Source organism: Miscanthus floridulus, chromosome 6, assembly GCF_019320115.1.
Source record: "Miscanthus floridulus cultivar M001 chromosome 6, ASM1932011v1, whole genome shotgun sequence".
NCBI lineage: Eukaryota > Viridiplantae > Streptophyta > Magnoliopsida > Poales > Poaceae > Miscanthus > Miscanthus floridulus.
The window spans coordinates 70,653,011-70,660,752 of NC_089585.1; positions in this window are offsets into that span (position 1 = coordinate 70,653,011).

Sequence of the window (7,742 nt, forward strand, 5' to 3'; positions counted from 1 at the left end):
TCATCAATGCCTAGAACATCGAGTAGCTATGTCGCTTTTACCCTTAATAAATACACACTTTCTATTATCAGCTTCGCTATCTAACTCCCAGACCTTTAGTGACACCCGACCCTAGCAACGGTAGGGGGTCAGGCCACACTCAGGGGCTAATAAGAGCGTACATATCCTGTAGACATTCTCTATGCCCGAACCTCTCTCATGTTAAGGCCTAGAAGTGAGGTTTGCATAAACAAACACTGAGTAAAACTGGTTGGACTATGAGAGACCCAAGCCTCAGTGGCTACGACACCTTTGCTCACCAGCGTGATCAGAGTTTTTTTCCACACCCTGGGTTTTTTGGGCCATAGTCATGAAAAGTGTCGGTGCACATCTAAGAGTTTGTCCACCTAGCCAACTTTCTCTATGCCGAACCCCCTATCACGTCAAGACCTAGGAGCTAGGGTTGCGAGAACAAGCTCTGAGTAAAACTAGTCAGACTATGAGAAACCTATGCCTCGGCGGCTATGGCGCCTTTGCTCATTTGTGTGATCAGAGTTTGCACACCCATGCCCCGAGCTTTACGGCCTTGATGAAGGAAAGGGTCGGAATGCACTAACTTTTTTTATGAAAAGAGGAGAAGGGCTAAAAATCCGTTAGGCCATAACGAAATCTAAGAGCTTGTCCATTTATTACAAGTTTGTCGCCTGACTTATCTACCCAACTAATTTTTTGGGCAGGATGTTATCATCCCCTATCTCCGCAGGTAAGTCCCTTCCCAGCAGGTAACACAAGTCAATCAAATGGCTTGGCCGCTACCAAGAGATGGGTAGGGAGTAGCAGGATGCCCCACGTGGGTTATGCCGACCCTATCATGAACGACAAACCTGGATTCCACTCAAATATGTTCGGTAAGTCCCGTCCCAGCAGGTAACACAAGTCGATCGGATGGCTTGGCCACTGCCAAGAGATGGGTAGGGAGCAGCAGGATGCCCCATGTGGGTTATGCCGACCCCATCACGAATGATGGACCTAGATTCCACTTGAACATGTTCGGTAAGAGCTCCCCGAACCCATCACTCATGCCATCAAGGTAGGTCCTACGCTAGCGGGTCGCCCTTAATTTACGCACGTTTTCTCTTATCAATTTTGCTATCGAGCCCCCAACCCCAGCAATGATAAGGGGTCAGGTCATGCTCGGGGGCTGGCAAGGGTGTCTATTCGGTAGACATTCTCGATGCCCGACCCCTTTTCTCATGCAAAAACCTAAAGGCAAGGTGTGTGGAAACAAATATTGGGTCAAATTGGTCGGACTACAAGAAACCTATGCCCCTAGCGGCTACGACATTTTTTTGCTCACCAGCATGATCAAATTTTGTTCCCCGTAGCCCAAGTTGCAGCCTCCGCCTTCTCGGGAAGAATTCAAAGGGGCCTACCTATGGAATCTCCATTGAGGAGAGGACAGCAGATCGCCCAAATTCGATTGAACGGCTCTGGCCGTAGCCAAGAGATGGGCAAGGAGCAGCGGAATGTCCCATGCAGGTCACACCAACTCCATCACAAACGACGAACCTGGACCCCACACAGACATATCTAGTAAGGGCTCCCCGAACCCATTATTTGAGCCATCGAGGTAGCTTTACCAACCCCCACTTTACTTTTCCAGTATATGAGCATTCATTCATCCATTCTCATGCATGCATTCATGCATTCATTCATACATGCATCCATACATTCATCTCATACATCCAAGCATTGCATATGCAATTATTGCATCACAACGCTTCACATCGCGTCATGAAGCGGTAATTGTCTCATTCGATATGAGCGGCGACCGATCAAGGTTCGAAGGCTAGCCTATGAAGGGCTCAAGGCCACCTCATGTCAAATAGAGCCAGGGAAGAAAAACTGAGATGAGCCCCAATGACCCTTGCCCAACCCTGCTCAGAAGCAGATACAGACATCTTGACCTTTCTTGTTCGATCCTAACCTTGAGCCAAACCCATAGAATCTCCATCGAGAAGAGGCCAGCGGGCCACCCAAGCCAGTCAAATGGCTCAGGCATCTATTGGGAGGTAGGTTAAGGAGTAGTGGAATTCCATATGAGGGCTATGCCGACCCATCAGTGAATGACAGACCCGAATTCCACTCGGACATGCCCGTTAGCGAGCTCACCGAGCATGACACTTGAGCCATCGAGGCAAGTGTCGTTAGCTTAGCCCCTCTAGTTGCAGAAACCGAGGATGGGGTGACGCATGAAATCTGGTTGACCCCTACCAACCCCCATGGGGCTCAAGGGCTTGAGCCGCCCAACCTAAAATTAGGAGTTCAATTGACCGGAGTTCGAAGGTCGGCCCGCGATGGGCCCGAGGCCACCTCGCGTTGAACAGAGCTAGGGGAGAAAACACATATGAGCCTTAGGGGCCTTCGCCCGACTCACTTAGAAGCGGACAGGCTCATCTCAACCTTCTCGTTCGATCTAAAACTTGAGCCAAGCCCATAGAATCCCCATTGACTAGGAGGCCATCGAGCCACCTGAGTCACCCTCCAAAATGGCTTGGGCATCTATCGGGAGGCGGGTTAAGGAGCAGTGGAATGCCACATGAGGGCTATGTTGACCCTGTCATAAATGACGGACCGGATTCCACTCAAACATACCCGTTAGCGAGCTCACCGAGCGCGTCACTCGAGCCATCGAGGCAAGTGACATTAGCTCAACCCCTCTGGTTGCAGAAATCACGGATGGGGCGATGATCACAAAGATGAGCCGACCCTCGACCAGACCTCCTGCTACATGCGGGAGCTCGAGGAAAGTTAGACTCACAAGGAGACTGAACATGTGGTCACCGAACGATGGCTCAGAACCTAGGAAGGGGGTACGTGCGAAAACAAGAGACATTTTCTCCTACGAATTTCGCTATCCTCTCCTCGATCTTTAGTGACACCCGACCCTAGCAATGGCTGATAGGGCCTAATATGGCTAGAGGGGGGGGGTTAAATAGCCTATTAAAAATCTACAAACCAATTAGAGCAATTTGATTAGTATGACAAATAGCGAAAAGCAAACTTGCTCTAGCTCTACAAGGGTTGCAAGCCACCTATCCAATAATTCTAGTCACTATGATCACTAGACACACAATTTACTAAGTCACTACTCACTAAGAGCTCTCACACTTGCTACACTAAAGAGCTCCACTAGATGAACTTAAGCTACAAAGCAAGCTCTCAATTCTAGCTACACTAAAGAGCTTACTACAACTAGTTTGCGGGTATATAAATGAGTAAGTAAGGTGATTATACTGCTGTGTAGAGGAGTAAACCAATCACAAGATGAATACTAAATCAATCACCGAAAGAATACCAATAGGCAAGGGAGAACCAATTTTTCTCTCGAGGTTCATGTGCTTGCCGGCACGCTAGTCCCCATTGTGTCGACCAACACTTGGTGGTTCAGCGGCTAAGAGGTGTTGCATGAACCTCGTCCACATAATTGGACACCATAAGAACCTACCCACAAGTGAGGTAACTCAATGACACGAGCACTTCACTAGAGTTACCTTTTGGTGCTCTACCGGGGAAGGCACAAGACCCCTCACAATGATTGCGATCGAAGTCAGAGACAATCACCGACCTCCGCTCAACGGTCCTTGTTGCTCCAAGCCATCTAGGTGGTGGCAACCACCAAGAGTAACAACCAAATCCAGTAGCAAAACACGAACACTAAGTGCCTCTAGATGCAATCACTCAAGCAATGTACTTAGATTCTCTCCTAATCTCACAAAGATGTTGAATCAGTGATGGAGATGAGTGGGAGGGCTTTGGCTAAGCTCACAAGGTTGCTATGTCAATGCAAATGGCCAAGAGAGTGAGCTAGAGCTAGCCAAACGATATTTATAGACACCCCAAACAATAGAACCGTTGGCTCAATTATTGGGCTAACTACGGGATGACCAGACGCGTAGGTCATGTGCACCAGATGCGTCCGGTGTGGTGATTGGATGCGTCCGGTCACTGTGTCCTGATCGTAGCCTGACTGCCACATGTCCTATTCAAATTGTTTGGCCATTAGCGCCCAATGGCTATCTCTGTGCACAGTAATACTAGTGATCGGACTGCGCTGTTAGAAAATGACCAGGACATGGAAGACATAGCGTCTGGTCGAGTCTAGAGAGATCCCAGAGCCACTCTAGGCTGACCGGACTGTGTCCGGTCACACCGGACCGAACTGCTCCTAGTGTCTGATCATTTATAGCGCTGAAAACCCAAGTCTAGCTAGTTCACATCGGACGCATTCGGTGTGGTGATCGGATGCATCTGGTCACTACATCAGATAGAGTCTTGGGAGCTCCTAGAGCCGCTCAACTATGATCGGACGTGTCCGGTGTCTCTTGACCGGACAGCACCCCTGCGTTCGGTCCTCTCTGGACCAACACCCATGCCCCACAGTCACCTTGACTGGATGCTAAACAATGATTGTTTCAATGTCCGATCACTGCTATGACCTAGAGTCCGGTCACCTCATCGACTCTGCCGTGCCTGACCAAAATACCAGACGCATTCGGTATGGATATTGGATGCTTTCGGACATGTCGGGAAGATACCGGATGCATCTGATCCTCACGTCAGACACATTCGGTCACCCCGTGACCAGCGCATTCAACTCCTTTTCAACTCTATCTTCTTTACCCTTGCTCAAATGTGCCAACCACCAAGTGTATCACCTTGTGCACATGTGTTAGCATATTTTCACAAATGTTTTCAAGTGTGTTAGCACTCCACTAGATCCTAAATGCATATGCAATGAGTTAGAGCATCTAGTGGCACTTTGATAACTGCATTTCGATACAAGTTTCACCCCTCTTAATAGTACGACTATCGATCCTAAATGTGATCACACTAAGTGTCTCGACCACCAAAATGAAAAAGCTCTTATCAAGTTTCACCTTTGCCTTACGCTTTTTGTTTTTCTTTTTCTTCTTTTCCAAGCCCAAGCATTTGATCATCACTATGCCATCACCATCATCATGATTTTCACCATTGCTTTATCACTTGGAGTAGTACTACCTATTTTATAATTACTTTGATAAACTAGGTTAGCACTTAGGGTTTCATCAATTCACCAAAACTAAACTAGAGCTTTCAACGGCAAGGGGTCGGATATCACTCAAGGGCTGATAAGGGTATAAATACACCCTTTCTGAAATAGTCATCGTGTCTGACCTCTTCCTCACGTTAAACCTAGTGGTAGGGTCTGCGAAAACAAATGATTGAGCAAGGCTAGTCGGACTGAAAGAAACCTATGCCCCAGCGGCTATGGCACTCTTGCTTACCAGCGTGATCATAGTTTCCCTCCTACACCTTAGGCCCTACGGTCTTAACAAACGGAAGGGTCAGAACACATAAGCCCCTTTTCACACATAAAAAGGGAGGAAAAACAAATTCGATCAAATGAAACAAAATGATAAGTTTGTTCAGATAGTACAGAGGGGTCAGAGCTTGTCCGCTTGCTACATGAATGACTGCCCAACCTATCTGGCTAACTAACCCCTCTAGGGGAGAACTATGCTCTCTATTCTATCCACCAAGTCCTGCAAAAGGGGAGTCATCATCGTCTCCATCTCCTCCAGCTCGTCTCTAGGTCGATGTTATCCCTATAATGAGAACGAGCAATCATGAAGGATTGATTAACCCTGGCACAAAGGGCATTCCTCTCAAGCTAGCACACCCGAGCCATGATCTCGATGGCACAGGCCGTGAGTGAGCTGGTCCCCTTCGATCACACCACCTCAAGGTCGTCGCATACCACTTCAAGGGCGACACTCAGGATACCGAGCTCATCGCTGTCCACCTGAAGATTCCTCCTCGCCACAGCGAGGTCCATGGCCATCTTGATAGAAACACTCTCGGCCTCTAGCTTCTGGTCTGTCATGTTTCTGAGCTTGGCTTGGAGGGAGCCGACCTTCTGCTATGTGTCGTCGTGCTCTTGGCAGGCCTAGTCATGCTCTCGAAGGGCCTGGTCGTGCTCCTCATGAGCCGCACCATGCTCTGAGCGGAGCCTCTCCATGGTTTGGAGTAGCTCTTCCTGCTCCTTACATAGCCGGGCGACCACTATGGCATCTAGGCTCGCCCTCTTTTCTAGGGCCACGAGCTTCTCCTCAGCCCCTAGCTTTAGTTCCCTTTCCTTCTCAACCTTGGCCAGAAGGTCGAGGATCATCTGGCAGGCCTCGGCATCCTTCTAGAGTAGCTCATCTAGCTCCTTCCTAACCTTGGTGGCCTCCTCCTCGTCCCTCTGAGACCTCACTGATAGGGCCTTGAATGCCCTCCCTGGTCTCATTAATGTGCTGGCGGGCCTCGGCCACCAGCGACCAAAGATTGTTCGCCTCTTCGGTGAGGGGGGTCAGCTCAGCCACCTCTACTGGGCGACAACAAACTGAGCAGTCACCTCCCCGCATAGCCATGCCTCCTTGATGAGGCAGGCCTAGGTTTCCTTCTATTCATAAAGGAACCAAGACTTCCCCCGGCTGCGAGCTATGAGGGACTACAAAAAGACAATGTTAGGATACAAAAAAGCACATAGAGAAGGAAAAAGGCGAGAAGCTAGATCAAGCAAATACCCGGTCATAGGGAACGACAACATCGCATAAGGCACCCCTAGAGTCGTCTAGGGCTTTGAGCATGGATGCGATCCACACGTCGAGGCTCTCCCACTCCATACTCTCGGTGGTGGCATCAAGGGTGAAAAGCATCGATGCTAGATCATCTAGATACATCCACCGGTGTAGAGGCTTGCCCGGTGTAGGTGAGCCACTACCCACCGACATCAGGGCTAGGAATGACTCCCCACCAGCTTCGATCGCCGCCGACCCATCTCGCTGTGATGTCCCCATTGGGACACTCCCTTCAGTGACAGAAGGGGTCAGCAGAACAAACGCTGACTCCTCTCCTAGCACCATGACCTCTAGGGACCCCTCGGCCACATCCCCCTCCATTTGGCCCACGTCAAACGCCATCACCTAGGCTGCTAATGGCGCAAGTCACGCCGGTTCCTCAGGCATCGTCACGATAGCGCCCGACTATGACCTACCTATCACAGCCCCTGCCACCTCCACCTACGTCAATGAGGTCCCAACCGGCTGCGTCGCACCCACCATGGTCGGCGCCACGAGCGCGGTCAGCAACCCCATCTGCCCCATCATCGGTAGTGGTATCGCTGCCAGCATCGGCTATTCCACGACCTCTGAAGGGGTCCCTTGAGCCCCTACATCCGCCTGTCCCACCAAGGGCACGGGTGCCACTATGGGCGGTGTCTGATTGGCTGGTGACGCAGTCACACTAGCGCCATTCCTGCCTGAAATGGGTGCAACACTAGTCGATGGTTGCCGCCTCATTTGAAGGGTGACGCTCTTCTTTGGCACTAGCGCCAAAGGATTACGCTGCTTTCCTGACGCTGCAAGAGACGAAAAGCATAAGTCATGATACAATCCGACCAAAACAGGAAAAAATAGAGGAGCTAATGACTCACCTCAACGCTGTCGGGTGGCAGATATGTTTGGGGGGTGAACCCCCGACCTCTGCTTCGCCTCATCGGGGTGAGGCCATTTCGAGCCCACCTCCTACTCCTGGGCAGAGGGGCTCGCTCCCCTTGGATCTTGGGGTGCGATGGTGGACCCACCCACCCCTGTTGGCTCCTAGGGCAGGCCAACGGTATGGCCGTCGTCACCGGCTCCCTAGATGTGCCCTCCCCTCCATGGAACAGGAAGGGTCCT